Here is a 15481-nt window from a genome sequence, read left to right as displayed (position 1 = left end):
TTTATATCTATGTTCTTCAGGGAGATTGCTATGTAATTTTCTTTCCTTGATTTATCTTTATCTGGTTTTGGTATCAGGGTTATACTAACTTTGGAGAGTGGATTTGTGAGTATCCCCTCCCTTTCAATTTTGTTGAATAATTTGAGAAAGTCTGGTGTTATTTCTTCTTTAAAGGTATGATAGAACTCAGCTGAGAATCCATCTTGTCCTGGGCTTTTCTTTGTTGGAAGACTTTTAATTGTCATCTCAATTTTATTACTTTATATTAGGTTTTAAATGTCTTCCTGGTTCACTTTGGGTGATTGTATATGTCTAGAACTTATTCAATATGTTCTAGGTTTTCCAATTTATTGGAGTATACATTTTCAAAATAGTTTCTGATGATTCTCTGAATTTCAGAAATGTCTGTGATAACATCTCTTTTTTCATCCTTTTTGTTAAAGGCTTCTCTCTCCTTTTCTTTTGGTGAGTATGGCTAAGGGTTTATCAATCTTATGTACCTTTTCAAAGAACCAACCATTTCCTGTATTGACCCTGTATATTTTTTTAATTCTCAATTTCATTATTTTGGGGAATAGTTTGCTCTTCCTTTTCTAAGTCTTAGAAATGGAGCATAAGATTATTTATTTAGGATCTCTCCATTTTTTAAAGATTGCCATTTTGCACTATGAATTTTCCCTTAGAAGTGCTTTCATGCTATCCCAGAGGTTTTGATATATTGTTTCTCACTTCACACTTGTCTCTAAGAACTTCATGATTTTTTCTCTAATTTCTTCTATGATCCATTATTCATTTCAGAGTATTCAATCTCCATGTATTTATGTGGTATCAATTCTTTTTTCTTACTGTTGAATTCTAGTTTCATTCCATTATAATCCTAAAGGATTCATGCCATTATGACAATTTTTTGGTATTTTAAGATGTACATTGTGACTTAGATTATGGTCTATTTTGGATAAGGTTCCATGAGCTTCTGAGAAGAAGGTAAATTCAGCTGCTTGGGGGTAATATATTCTGTAGATGTCTTTTAGATCCATTTGATTTCCAGATCTTCAGCAGTCATCTCCTCCCAGTAGTGGGTGAGTTCCAGGGCAATCAACTAGGGGAAGAAAAGATTACACCATCTCCCTAAACTTGTTAGGGAGGGGGAGAGGAGAGAAGGGGGGAATTAAAAAAAAATAAGCCTTAGAGCAATGACGGCTACTTTCAGAAGATGAACTGTAACTGTTACAGTCACAGCTTTACCCATTAAGGGAAAAAAAGTTTGAAAACTATCCCATACCCAGGGGGAAAAAAACCTGCAAGTGGGACTTAGTGGGACTTAGTGGTAGAGCTTTTGCCTACCAGTCGTGAGACACTGGGTTTGATCCCCAGCACCACATAAAAATGAACAAATAAAATAAAGGTATTGTTCCACCTATCAAAGTTTAGCCAGAGCAGCGCTTTGCCTATCCCCAGCCTCAGGACTGGAGCCGCCTAGCGGCCCGCCCCCAGAACACCCAGCTGGTAGGAGTTCGAGGTGAGGCGCCATGGGCCCGAGATCCGGTCCATCTTCTTCTCTGGCCACAAGGAGGAGCCCCATACCAGGCCGGATGGGGAGCAGGCTCGGAGTCCTCGAAAGGGACCAGGCGGGACCGGCAAGTGCTTCCAAGTGGTGGCTGGAGCACGACGGAGTCCAGACGTCCCGCCGACCTGGGGAGGACGCAGAGGCGGGGTGCCCGGAACCCTCGGACCCAGAGCCCCGCGAGCCAGTCCCAGGCAAGAAGCAAGGCTGGAGGGCGGGGAAGATGGAGAGAGGCAGGGGGACCCTGGTCGCGCTGCTCTCCCTCCCTGGCCCACCCGGAGAGAAGCGGGGACCCGCAGGGAGAGCGGGCAAGAGCGGAGGGCGCGGGCCTGGGAGCGACAGCCGTGGAGACGCGTGGGACAGTTGGGGGGCAGTGAGGGAGAGGCCGAGTGGGGAGAGCCGGCGGGGGGCAGTGGAGCTGGCGGCGCGGAGAACGGGCGAGAGCGGAGGGAGCGGGCGAGAGGTGGGGGGAGAGCCAGATGGTGGGGGGAGAGGGCGGCCGGAGAGAGGGTGCAGGGAAGGGGTCTGGAGAGCTGGCTGCTGCGGGGTGAAGGGCGGGGGCCGCTGACCGGTGGCTTCCTTGCTGATGCCGGAGACAGTTACTGCGGGGATGGGGGCGAGTGGCACAGGACCTAACCCAGCAGGGAAAAGTCCGTCACTGTCTGAGAGCTGGGAGCGCTGCAGGCAGCGGCTTTCTGCCGGCGCCCGGCCTAAGGAGGGCGGCCTGGGCAGGAAGACACGTGAGGGAAAGGAGAGCGGCGGGAAGAGCCATACAGCCCAGCGCCCGGGACCTTGCCGCGCCCGTCGTTTGGATTCTTCTTTGCGCACCGGGTAGTCAGCTGATTCACTCTGTCTTCACGGCCTGACGTCCTATCCTCAAAGCTGGAAGCGCTACTTTCTAGGCAGTCTAACGCGTTGGCGCTGTCCCCAGGGAACTTTTAATTCGATTCCTTGTCTCGTTCATGTACAGCTATTCTCATTGGTTTCTTTTCAATATCGCCGTTTCTTTATCGACATGGTCTTTCATCTGCATTTATTCTCTTATTCAGTTGTTAGATCTTCTTTTAGATCATTGGACATTTTAATAATTAGTTTTTCATTATCTTTATCTGTGATTTTATCTACTTCTATAACTGTGGGATCCTTTGTTGGAGCATTGTGAAGGGGGGGGGCGTGCCTGTTTCCTCATGTTTTCTGAGATCACGGACTTTCACTTCAAATGAGATGGATTTTCTTTCCTCTTTTTTTTACATGTGTCCCTTTGTTGGTATCTTTCTCTGTTTCTGATATGAGTAGATGTCCAGGAGTAGAACCTGAGCCCCTCCTTAGGGCTTGGTTGTTAGTTTAAGGTTTTTGTTTTAATATAGTAGATGAACACAATACCTTTATTTTATTTTTATGTGGTGCTAAGGATGGAACCCAGTGCCTCATACTTGACGGGCAAATGCTCTACCACTGAGCCACAACCCCAGCCCTTTTCTAGATTCTTGAGTTAAACAAAATACAGTTTTCTACAGTCACTCTACTGTGCTGGAGCACACCAGAAATTATCACTGTTATCTACTTGCAAATTAATTCCCATCTATCAACATCTCCCATCCCTTTTTCTGTACACACCATCTGATTTCAAATACTGAGATGAACTTTTTTTGGATTCCACATGAAAGTGAGATCATATGATACTTGTCTTTCTGGCTTACTTCTCTTAACATGATGACATCCATTTTCATCAATTGTGTTGCAGATGACAGGATTTTGTCCTTTATATGGATGAATAGTATTCCAGTTTGTGTTATGTATCATATTGTCTTTAAATCTGTTAATCACTTGATTGACACCTAGGTTGTTTATGTTTCTTTGCCTTTTTGAATAGTGTTACATTGAACATGGGAATGCAGATGTCTTTGACAGACTGTATTTATTTACTTTGGCTATTACTCAGTAGAGGAATTCCTGGATCGTATGCTAGTTCAATTTTTAAATTTTAAGGACCTCATACTGTTTTTCCTAGTGGCCCTATTATTACCACCTATAATTAATAATTAGAAAACACCTATCATTGTGTTCATTCATTGAAGAATCTAAGAACAGGAAACTGAGATAGAAGTGGGTTTATTGCAAAAGTGAGAGAGATATAGAGAGGACTTCTCTGAGAAAAGGGGGCCTCAGAGCTGGGAATCCAGTGGGAGTTTTGGCCTGTTCTTTTGATGGTCTCTGGAATTCCTCCTTTTCTTATCTCCTCCCCTGTCTACATACTCCTAAATATTATTTATTGGTTCCCCCTCTGTCCATGCATCTGTTTTAGTTTCCCTTTTGGATCTCTTGCTTGGGAGTGCTAATATGGAAGTGTCTATCTGATTGGGTCCCCCACTTGTGACCACCAGCACTTAGGTAAAGCAGGAAGTTGACCTCATCAGAAGACCCTCCCCACGCTCCTTTGTTTGGGCCCTGCCCAACCTCCTCCCTTGCCATCTTGCCCTGGTTGCCTAAGCCCTCCTACCTCTCCCCCACTATGAATCTACATCCCGCTAGCAATATACAGGATTCTCTTGCAGGCACTTTTTGTTTGTTTGTTTGTTTTATTGTTAACAGTCATTCTTACTGGAGTGAGATGATGTCACCTTGTGGTTGTGATGTGCATTTCAAAGATGACTGGTGATACTGAGCACAGTTTTGTGTGCCTATGGGCCATTTACTTATCACTTTTGAGAAATGTCTTCAGATTTTTTTTCTCCATTTTGCAATCAGGCTATTTGTTTTCTAATTATTAAGTTCTTTGAGTTCCATATATAACCTCTTACCTGATACACAACATGCAAATATTTTCTGATATTCTGTAGGTTGTTTCTCCACTCCCAAAACTGTTGCCTTTGATGTGCAGAGGATTTTTTATTTTGATTCATCTTGTTTATCTGTTTTTGCTTTTGTTTTCTCTACTTTTAGGGTCTTGTCTAAAAAAATATTTTCCCATTACAATAGCCTTAAAATATTTAAAAATAAAATTTTATTTTTTTCAATTAATCCCTGGTTCTCCTGCCTGGTAAGCAAGCATTTTACCACTGCCCATTTAAACCGCTTTGAGTCGATTGTTTCTGAGTAAAGAGCCACAGGGGTCTAGTTTCATTCTTTTTCCTGTGAATTCCCTACCCTGTTTTCCCAACACCATGTATAGAAAAAAATGTCTTTTTTTTAAGAGAGAGAGAGAATTTTTTTTTTAAGATAGACACAACACAATGCCTTTATTTTTTTTTATGTGGTGTTGAGAATCGAACCCGGGTCATTCCCGTGTAGGTGAGCGCTTTACTCCTGAGCCACAATCCCAGCCCCCAAACTGTCCTTTTTCTACTGTACATTCTTACACCTTTTTCAAAAATAGGCTGCTGTAGGTGTGTGGGTCGAATTCTATGCTCTCTCTTCTGTTCCATGGGTCCATGCTTCTGTTTGTAATTCAGCACCATGCTGTTCTGATTACTCCAGCTTTGTCCTGTATTTTGAAGTCAAGTCATGGAACTCCTCTTGCTTGGTTCTTTTCATGCAGGATAACTGTGACTCTTCAGGAGCTTTGTGGTTCCATAGAAATTTTAAGATTGTCTTTTCTAGTTCTGTGAAGAATGCTCTTGGTGTTTTGGTAGTGATTACATTGAATCTGCTGATCTTGTTGGGTAGAATAGACATTTGAACAATATTGGTTATCTTTTTATTTGTGTGTGTGTGTGTGTGTGTGTTGTTGTTGTTGTTTTCAATTTCTTTCCTCATTACTTTATAGTTTTCATTTTAGAGATCTTTTACCTCTTTATTTTAATTTGTTCCAAGGTTTTATATTTTTTGCAGTTATTGTAAGTAGTATTGTTTCCTTGATTTCTATTTCAGATGATTTGCTATTTGTATATAACAACTCTAATAATTTTATTTTTTTGTATCTTGCAATTTTGCTAAATTCATCTATTACCACTACTAGTTTTGGGTGAAGTCCTTGGAGTTTTCTAAATGTAACATCAGCTCATCTGCAAATAGTGAGAATTTTATTCCTTTTTTCCCAGTTTGGATGCCCTTCATTTTTTCTCTTGCCTGATTGCTCTAGCAAGCACTCCCAGAATTCCATTGATTAAAAGTCGTAAAATGGGCATCATTCTTCTGTTTCAGATCTGAGAGAAAAAAACTTTCAGTGTTTATCCATTTGATATGATGCTTGCTGATGGCTTATTTGACAGACCTTTTATCATGTTGAGATGTATTCCTTCTATACCTAGTTGTTCAGCATTTTCATCATGAAGAGATGTTGATTTTATCAAATGCATTTTCTACATCTATTATATCGGTTTTGTCCTTCATTCTGTTAATGTGGGATATTACATTTATTGATTAGATAGTGTTGAACCATTATTGCATCCTTGAGTTGCATTCCACTTGGTCATGTTGAATAATCTTTCTAGTGGGCAATTGAATTTAGTTTGCTAGTATTTTGTTCAGGATTTTTGTATCTTTATTCATCAAAAATATTAGCTGTGGGGGCTGGGGCTGGGGCTCAGCAGTAGCACACTTGCCTGATGTGTGTGAGGCACTGGGTTCGATTCTCAGTACCACATATAAATAAATAAATAAAATAAAGTTTTATCAACAATTAAAAAATATTTTTAAAAAATAGCTGTGGATTAGTTTTTGTGTGTGTTGTCAGGTTTTGGTATCATGGAATTGCTGGCTTTATCAAATGTATTTGGAAGAATTTCTTTCTCTTCTATTTTTGAGAATTAGTTAAGGAGAACAAGAAACTGTTCTTCAAATATTTGGTAGAACTTTTAGCAGTAAAGCTCTCTTGTATTGGAATTTTCTTTTCTGGAAGGCTATTACTACTGATTCAATCTTGTTACTTATTATAGGTCTGCTCAGCTTTTTTATTTATTCATGATTCAATCTGGCTGGGTAAGATATATATGTGTAAGTGTTCAGGAATTTTTCCATTTATTCTAGGTTACCAAATTTTTGCAAATAATAACAAACATGGGTATCTTTGTTCCTAATAATCTCAAATGATCCTTTGTACTTTTGTGGTGTCAGTTGCAACCTTTCCCTTTTCTTGTCTGAATTTGAGTCTTCTCTCTACTTTGCCTAGTTGTCTAGCTACTGACTTTTCACCTGTGTTTAGTTCTTTGAAGAACCAGCTCCTTATTTCATTACTCTCTCGTGCTCCTTTTTAGTCTCTGATTCATTATTTGTGCTCTGCTCTGAACTTATTATTTATTTCTTCCTTTCCACTAATTTTGGTTCAGGTTTGGATACTAGATATTTTTAATACACTTGATAAACAAGAGTCTCCCAGGCTTTCTTAAAAATCACAGTGGACTGGTCATTTTTCTGGCTTTTCTAGTATATCTAACCTGGCATATACAATTTTCTGAGCCACAAAGCACATGCTTCTGATTCCTTCCTTTACTACCTTTCTTCAAACTATGGATTTTTCATTTTATTCAGATTACAATATCACTTTCCAACCTAAAAAAAGGCAATCTCCTGAGACAGTAGTGCCATCTCCTAAGAGTCAAGCTAAAAGCTGTGAACCATAATTATGAACCCTTTCTCATGCAGCTGTGATCCCATCCTCACTGCACCCACCATGACTCAGCATGCACAGTCCCTTCTCCTGTGTCTGATCATCCTCTGCCAGGCAGGCCCTTCCCTCACAGCAGGCCTGGCACCACCATTGCAAGGTGATGTGCTGCTGCATGTAGGCATTGTTCAAAGGGCAGAGGGGAAGTGGGCTATGTCCTGGGACATGAGGTTGCTGTCCCCTCCACTTCAAAGGAGGGGAACATGCTCACCTTAAACAGGTGAAGCAGAGAGCTTGGGAAGGTCCATTATTGCTCTGCCAGCTCAGCCCTTCAGAGGGATGGAGAGGAGATGCCTAAAGGGTCCTTTCTCACCAGCCCAACCAGCCTTTTTCCCTCACAGGCACTCACTCCCTTTGCTATGACTTCTAAGGCAGCACCTGGACAGCAATGGTGTACAGTCCACGCCCAGGTGGACCAGAAGAATTTTTTCTCTTATGACTGTGGCATAAACAAGGTTAAATCCTTGAGTGCACTGGGAGGGAAAGTGAGTGCCACAGTCACCTGGGAAGAGAAGAAAACCTCACTGAGAGATATTGGGAATACACTAAAACAGAAACTAGCTGACATTAAAGCAGAAAATGACATGGCCAGAGGTATGTAAGGATAGTCCAGGGACATGAGAGAGCTGATATTGGTTGAAGGAAATTGATTGTGTGCATATAAAAAAAAAAGAGTTAGATGTTGGTCCCTCTAAAAGCCCAGACATAGCTGTTTTGGAGGACAGAACACAGCCAGATTAGAAGGAAAACAGGGAAGGTGGTACTGAGTTGGACAAAGGATTTGTTAAGAAAGGAGGATGATTTCTCTCTGATGGGGGCATGTGTGAACACCCTGGAGGGCAGGATGTGTTGTCAGCATAAATCCAACAGCTCCTGGAAGTTTGGCTTCAATGAACAGATGTGGCTCCTTTTTGACTCAGACAACAGAAAGTGGAGAGAGATACATCCTGGGTCCAACTGGATGAAAAAAATGTGGGAAAATGACAAGGAGGTGACCGAGTTGTTGCACAGGTCCTCGATAGGTGACTGTAGAACCTGGATTCAGAACTTGAAGGAATGGGAGGCGGAGTTGGAGCCAACAGGTAACTGGCAGGAGGGGGAAGAAGTGGGATTCACATGAGATGCTGCTACGTGTGTGTGTGTGTGTGTGTGTGTGTGTGTGTACAATCCATCAAGCATGAGTCAGACCTGGGTTAACATTCATAGTTATAGTCTTCCTATCTTTTTCCCTTCTCACCTCCTAATGCCTCTTTTTTAGTGCACATTCTTTGGGTCTGACATGTGCTCGTCTCTTTTTGGAAATTCCTCTAAATCACTTCACATGTCAGCTTCTCCACCACCATCCTCATGGGTCTCCTCATATTCTGCCACCAGGAAGGATGAGTTGTATGGTCACCCAGGCTTCTCCCATTAGCTATATGAGCCCCTTAAAGACATGGCCTGTTTCCTGTCTCCCTCACTTCTCAGGACCTGTCACAGCAGCTGCCACATAGCAGAGATCTGCCTTCCTGAATGACTTGGGGCAGCAGGATCTATATGACTTGGGAATGCAGCCCTGAACTCCAGCCTTCCAGGTTGGGCTGAATGACTTGGGGCAGCAGGACAGATATGTCCTCATATTTTGGTCTGAAGAAGGGCTAACACTCTTGTGTTTTCATTTCAGGACCTTCAACCACCACCCCAGACACAGTCACTGAGAAGTCCTCAGCCAGTACCTTTAATCACTGGAATTCAGTACCTTTAATCACTAGAATCCTCATCATAGGATGCATCATAATTTTTTTCTGACAGGTATTGTAGGCAGATTGAAGAGAGGGATGGGGGAGATGGGGGAGCAATGAGGACAGGCAAGTAAATTCCCAAGATCCTAGTCTGTACCTTGACTGGTCCTTCCCATTCTGAAGTGAGACAGAAGAATCAGGCCTCCAGTCACTGGAAGCAATAGCTTGACCATGCTCAGCCCTGAGTTCTGAGAAATCCTCCCTGTCAGGGCCCAAGGGAAAGAGGAGTGGCCATACCAAGGCCGCCTGTGGATTCTAAAGGGTTTTAGCTTATGCAGGTCTGATTCAGACCAGATTTCTATAAGAGGGACACAGTGGGGCATGGTGTGGAGATAACAGGAACACAGGAAGGAAAGATGGCAGCATGGTATCTCCATTCATTGTGTACAGAGAAAGGGACTTCATACCCACAGTCAAAGAAGAGGGTCCTGGGACCTCGGTCCTGGCTCAGTGGTAGAGTGCTTGCTTAGCATGTGTTAGGCACTGAGTTTAAACTTAAAATAAAGGTATTATGTTCATATATAAAAGAGAGGGAGAGAGAGGGTCCTATGGCTAATGCCAGGGTAAGGCACACGGAAGGCCTTTCCCAGCCCAACCTGGAAGGCTGGAGTTCAGGACTGCATTCCCACAGGAGGCTCATTTCCAGAAGCTGAGTTGAAAACAGAGTGGAGTCTGTTCAGGATGAAGGCAGAGGATGCCAGTTCTCTGGGGACTCCTACAACACCAGGATTGGGCTGTGGCCCTGGAACCCAGCCTCCTGCAGACTCCAGATCCTGAGCCAGCTCAGCAGCCCCTGCCTTGAGCAGAGCCTCTGCAGAGACTGGTGGGGCTGAGCAGCTGCTGGGGTCTGATGCTCCAGCTGACTTAACCAGAGTGGAGGGAGTAGGCAGGGCCAGTCACTTTTAGAGCTCTGCTGCTCCCAGGTAAGGAGAGGTTGAGGGAGAAGGGGGAAGAAACATGTCATCTGCAACCCCACCCAAAGTCTGGGAACTAGGTTCCATATCCCCTCTCTTTGGCCGGACTCTCCGCATCCCCAGGTCCTATGGACCCTCCTATCGGGGGAGGAGCAGACTTCCAGTCAGGGAGCAGATCCAGTCATTAGGGCTTCAGTCCTGAGACCAAAGCCTATAGCAGGGCAGGAACTGATTCTGGCCTGTGGGAAAGAAGGGAGGAGGGTGATAGAGGCTGTTGGATCCTTGGGTAATGGATGGAGGGAAATACATATCCCAAGGTGAGCACCCAGAAGAATTGAGATAGAATTTCTTCAGAGAGTCGAAGTAACACCTGTTTCTTTTCTAAAGGTGCTCCCAAGAAACTTCTGAAAATGTGATTCATTTAAATAACTGGCCTTAACAGTCTTCTGCCCGTATACTCCCTGCTCTTCCTCCATAGAGCAGATGAAGATTGAAGTACAAATCCAGAGGCCTCCAGTACGTCATCATGTATTCTAACTTAGCCTACAGCTCTCCGTTCATATCCAGCATGGGCGAGGTACCCATGGGAGAGATGGGCTGGCTGTGAAATAAAAACTGTGAAAGTAATCTATCAAGAAATAAATACAAAATGGCAAGAATCATATTTTCAAAGCAGGGCATGACCTGTTGGTAAAGTGCTTCCCTTGCACAAGGCCCCCGGTTCAATCCCTAACACCACACACACAAAAAAAATTATATACTTCATATTGTTAACTTTTAAATAAGCCAGTGTGTCTTAATTGTCTTTTCGAAATATAGTTTACTTCTCAGTGTAGAGAGTAACGTAAAATTTTATAACGTATTTATTTAAATATAAAATATTAAATAACACCATTAATTTCCAATTAATTTGTTATTATTATATAGTTTAAGAGCTATTGTAGAAACTTTTGTTTGAAGAACATCAGCTTAGTAAAATGTTCTTTTAAATCTTGTACTTTAATGACGTGTATATTTGGGAAATAAAGATACAATTAATATGTTATTAATAATTATCATAATTACACTGATTTTTTTATATTAACCAAGTTTAGCTTTTAAAGAAAAATTTGAAATATGGAATGTAATGTGGTACTTTTAAAATAACAGTTATTGTTTAAACAAAATTTTATATACCTTAAATCCTTTAAAACTATTTTTTTAAATAATAAAACTCAACAGACATAAAAAATTATTTTATTGGAATGAGAGTAGATTAATGTTTTCAGTATTTCTTATTTCTTTTATCCTTTAGTTAGAATGCCCAAGTAATAAAGGTCTGTGAAAAGATCTTATCTATATTGGTAAATAGGCCTCATGTCAGAAACTTAGCAGGATTTAAAGAGTAAAAATCTTTCAATAACTTCAGCTGATTGTGTTAATTTCATGTAACCAATTTAGCTATATGTAAACATTTTGAAAATTATTTTGTACATATTTTGTTTTAATTTACTGAGACATTTATAGCCTTTTACTTTACTGGGTGAAATTTTTCTTAAACCTTTCTATATAAATCACACCTGATAGAAGTTTAACTCCCAGCCCTTTGGTTCTCATGAGGACATAGAAAATAAAGGAATTTTAGATCTTATTTTATATTAACCAAATTACAAACACATCTAAAGTTTAAGTATATTTTAGTTAATAGGATCTGATGTTTTTATACTTAGTAGATGATATTTTAGCATCCAATGGATGACATTCTAGCACTCTAACCTTGCAAATCAATAAGTACCTCTTTTAATAAAGACATATAATTACTCCCCTTTACCTTAAATGTATTTATTCTTAACTGTAAGATACAAGACATCAAACAAATGTAGATAACAGTATTAATTATCTTTTTCCTGTTAAAGAAAATTGTTAGAAGCAAATAGATATAAATTTTAAATATCATAGAGATTAACAACTTTATTATTATTATTATTATTATTATTTTAATATCTGTATTTTATTTATTTATTGTGGTGCTGAGGATTGAACCGAGCGCCTCGCATGTGGGAGCATTCTGTCACTGAACCCCAACTTAATTATTTAACCAGCTGGAAAATTTTGAATTAATAATTTTAAAGATATCTTTATTTTTATCTCTCTACCCTATTTCAATTGAAACTTTTTAAATCAAGTGAATTAAAGCTATTTGGGTCCATTTTACGTTAATTTTAAAATATGAGCATGCTTATTGATTTATAAGTCAATTTTAATATCATGTAACATAGACATAAGCATTATGTACACACATTTACAAATCATAAAAATAAAAGAATTTTTATAACTTTCTGTAAGTGGAGCTCCAAAGGTAGTATGGAGTGGTACAAATACTTATCAAAGCTTTTATTTGATTTAACCTGTTTAGGAATTACATTAGAACCAATAAAACATTTATATGATTTAATTACAAGGCAGGCCTGCTTGGATGGATAAGCCACATTGAAATCTGACAATTATGAGAACACTGAAATAAATTATTTCAGATTGCCAGCTTCTTGTTCTAATAATTTTCAGACCTACTGTTAGCATCATCCCTAACAAACATAATAATCCATTAAAATAATCCATTAAAAAGCATAATTTAAATGTTCTTTATTAACTTTGGAATTTTTCTCATTTAACTTTGGCTATCGACATTTTAGTTGTTAAGAAAATGAGAGGGTTCCTGTCCTGAAGGCTATTGATGAAGCAATGAATTGTAGCTTGTTAGCTTTAGAGGGATTCAGATTTTGAGTAGAGGATCACCATAGTGTAATGGTTACCATGCCCATCTCACAAGGGTGAAGGTCACCAAAAACTATGAAAGTAATATATCAAGAAGTAAAGTCAAAAAGGCAAAGGTTATATATTTTCAAAGGTAGGTGTGACCCATTGAGCTGATCAAAGGGGTCTGACTTCTAACAAAGAATAGGCCCATGCTTGTCTTATTTATCGTGGTACAGATCAAGGGGGTCAGTAGATAGTTTTCAATGTGGTAGGAGGATTGTTTTGGTGCTTGTTTCTTGGTGTTGCAAGGATCTTGAAGGAAATAGGTTGTTTGGTCCTAAAGCTGTGAGCCAAGACAAGGGCCAGCATGATCTGGGCTTTCTTGAACTGGGGAATTTCACCCAGGAGTTCCCAGAAAAGTGGCTTCTGTGCCTTAATGGCTCAAACCAACCCCTAATTTATATATGGTTCTTTTGCTTATTCACATCCAGTCAGGATTTAGAAGACCCTCAGGTATTTCACTTTTAGGGACACAATGGGCCTATACCCTCTTTTGCAAGAGATGGACTATTCTGATAGCTGCTTTCACTCTCCTGTCCATTGCAGCAGCCACACCCACTTTTTCTTTGCCACCTATTGATCCCCGATACCCCAGGATATGATGACCCTCATGAAGATCCTGTAACTTCAACTTTGAGCTTTTTTTCAAAAGACATTTATTCAGCGTCATGATCAGACTATTACATTTAGCAATCAACAGCCCGGGTGCCAAAAACAAAGTAGATTAATACCCTTTGTGGAATGCTTTGAACTTTTCACAGAACAGAAACTAAAAATAACCTGTTATACAATTAGTCGCAAGTACAGCCCTTGAGTTTTTTGCCCATACATATGAGTATTGTCTTAACCATGTCTTCTTTGTAGCAGCTAGGCCCTGCCAACACTGCTTGGCTGAGTTCACAAATCTATTGTAACCTTTAGCTTCCCTGTCACTTCTCTGGCTCTCCTCTCCTGCTAAGCTTTGTTTCCTGGCAGTATTAAAACCTTCTGCCACTGCCATGGCTACTGCTGCTGCTGCTGGAACCACCATTACAATCATGGTTTCATGATTTGGCAAATATTGGCCTCTACCACCATAAGGTCCAGAGCTTCTGCCTCCAAAGTTTCCACCCTTCATGGGTCCAAAATTTGATGACTGATTGTTATAACTCCCAGAATCATTGTAGCTTCCACCATCTCCAAAATTGCTTCCATCATTACCAAATCCATTGTAGCCATCCCCACTGCCATCATGTCCACCACCATCATGGCTGCCACCAAAGTCACCATGACCACTGAAGTTCCCTCCATGACCAAAATTGTCATTTCCACCAAGACCACCTCCACGACCACCATCAGTTTCCAGAACCACTTTGACCTCTTTGGCTAGATGAGGCACTAGCCACCTCTTGCTTTGACAGGGCTTTCCTCACTTCACAGTTGTGGCCATTCACAGTATGGTATTTTTGAATGACAATCTCATCCACAGAGTCATGGCCATCAAAGTTACAAAAGCAAAGCCCCCTTTTTTTCCACTGCCTTGGTCAGCCATGATTTCAATAACTTAGATTTTCCCATATTGTTCAAAATAATCTCGTAGGTGATGTTCTTCAGTGACTTCTTTAATGCCACCAAAAAGATCTTTTTCACAGTTCAGTGGGCCCCCAGTCTTTGAGAATCTTCTCTTGAGACAGCTCTCTTTGGTTCCACAACTTTTTTATCTACCTTGTGTGGTCTTGCATTCATGGTTGCATCCACTTCCTCCACAGGGGCACAAGTGACAAACCCAAAGCCTCTAGAGCGCTTGGTGTTTGGGTGTCTCACAATCACACAGTCCGTGAGTGCTCCCCATTGCTCAAAATGGCTTCTAAGACTTTCATCAGTTGTTTCAAAGCTCAGCCCTCCAATGAATAGATTCCACAGCTGTTCGGGCTCTTTAGGGGACACTGATTTAGACATGATGGCAGCAGGAAAAGAGACTTTAACGATGCTTTCTATGCTGCATCCGCGGGCAGAAAAGCCAACTTTGAGCTTTTTTATTGTGTTTTGTGATAGTTCAATTCTGCACTTTTCGTTAATGTGATAAGCCATGTCCTTCGCTAACCTGTGGAAATATACACTTAGCCTCTGGCTATTGGAACAAGAAATCTCAACAGTTTCCATCTTGGTTTGTGTAACCAAATATTTCTCCACACCTTGAGTTGACCTTTGTTATCGTTTAGAACTGGGGTGTCCCCCAAAGATCCATGTATTGACTATGGTGCTATTGAGAAGTGAGGAAAACTTTATGAGGACAGGAGCTGGGTCACTCTCTGAAGGGCTCTTTGTGTCCCAGGCCCTTCCCTCCCTCTCTTTCCTCTCTTCTCTGTCTCTCTTCCCCCCCTCGTATCTACTTTCAAAAAGAATAAATTATTTACCATTGCTACCATAAAGGGAGCAGTCTCTTTTGCCACAGATCCTACTGCTAGGATATTCTTCCCTGCCTCAGACCCTAAAGCAATACAGTCAACCAAACTTGGACTAAAATTTCTGAAACAGTGAGGCAGAAACTAATATTTCCTCCTTTAGTTTACTGTCTTCAGTAGTTTCCTCACAGTGATGGAAAGCTAACAACCTTGATGGTGCAAGCAATATTGTTTGTAAAATACCATGGCAGACTTTATTTTTAACTTCAGGGACTCTCTTTATATGTTTTGTTGTACTTAAATAAACATCTCTGTTTTTTAAACAATTTTTAATGAATTGACAATTTTTTTAATGCAATGAATGTGGTGGTTAATTTTATATGTCAACACACTGCCTAAGGAATACCCTGATAGCTGGTAAAACATTATTTCTGGGT

At 40.8% G+C, this 15481-nt stretch overlaps 1 long non-coding RNA gene across 1 annotated transcript; it reads left to right on the top strand.

The window, feature by feature from the left end:
- The first annotated feature begins 1585 nt into the window (after positions 1-1585).
- On the top strand, positions 1586-10604 carry LOC144375145 (uncharacterized). Its single transcript, XR_013434576.1, has 2 exons — positions 1586-1758; positions 8833-10604. It is a non-coding gene; the product is annotated as an uncharacterized LOC144375145 (long non-coding RNA).
- The last annotated feature ends 4877 nt before the right edge of the window (positions 10605-15481 follow it).

This window comes from Ictidomys tridecemlineatus, chromosome 2, assembly GCF_052094955.1.
Source record: "Ictidomys tridecemlineatus isolate mIctTri1 chromosome 2, mIctTri1.hap1, whole genome shotgun sequence".
In the NCBI taxonomy this organism is placed as follows: domain Eukaryota; kingdom Metazoa; phylum Chordata; class Mammalia; order Rodentia; family Sciuridae; genus Ictidomys; species Ictidomys tridecemlineatus.
This window is presented reverse-complemented; position numbering and strand designations above follow the sequence as displayed.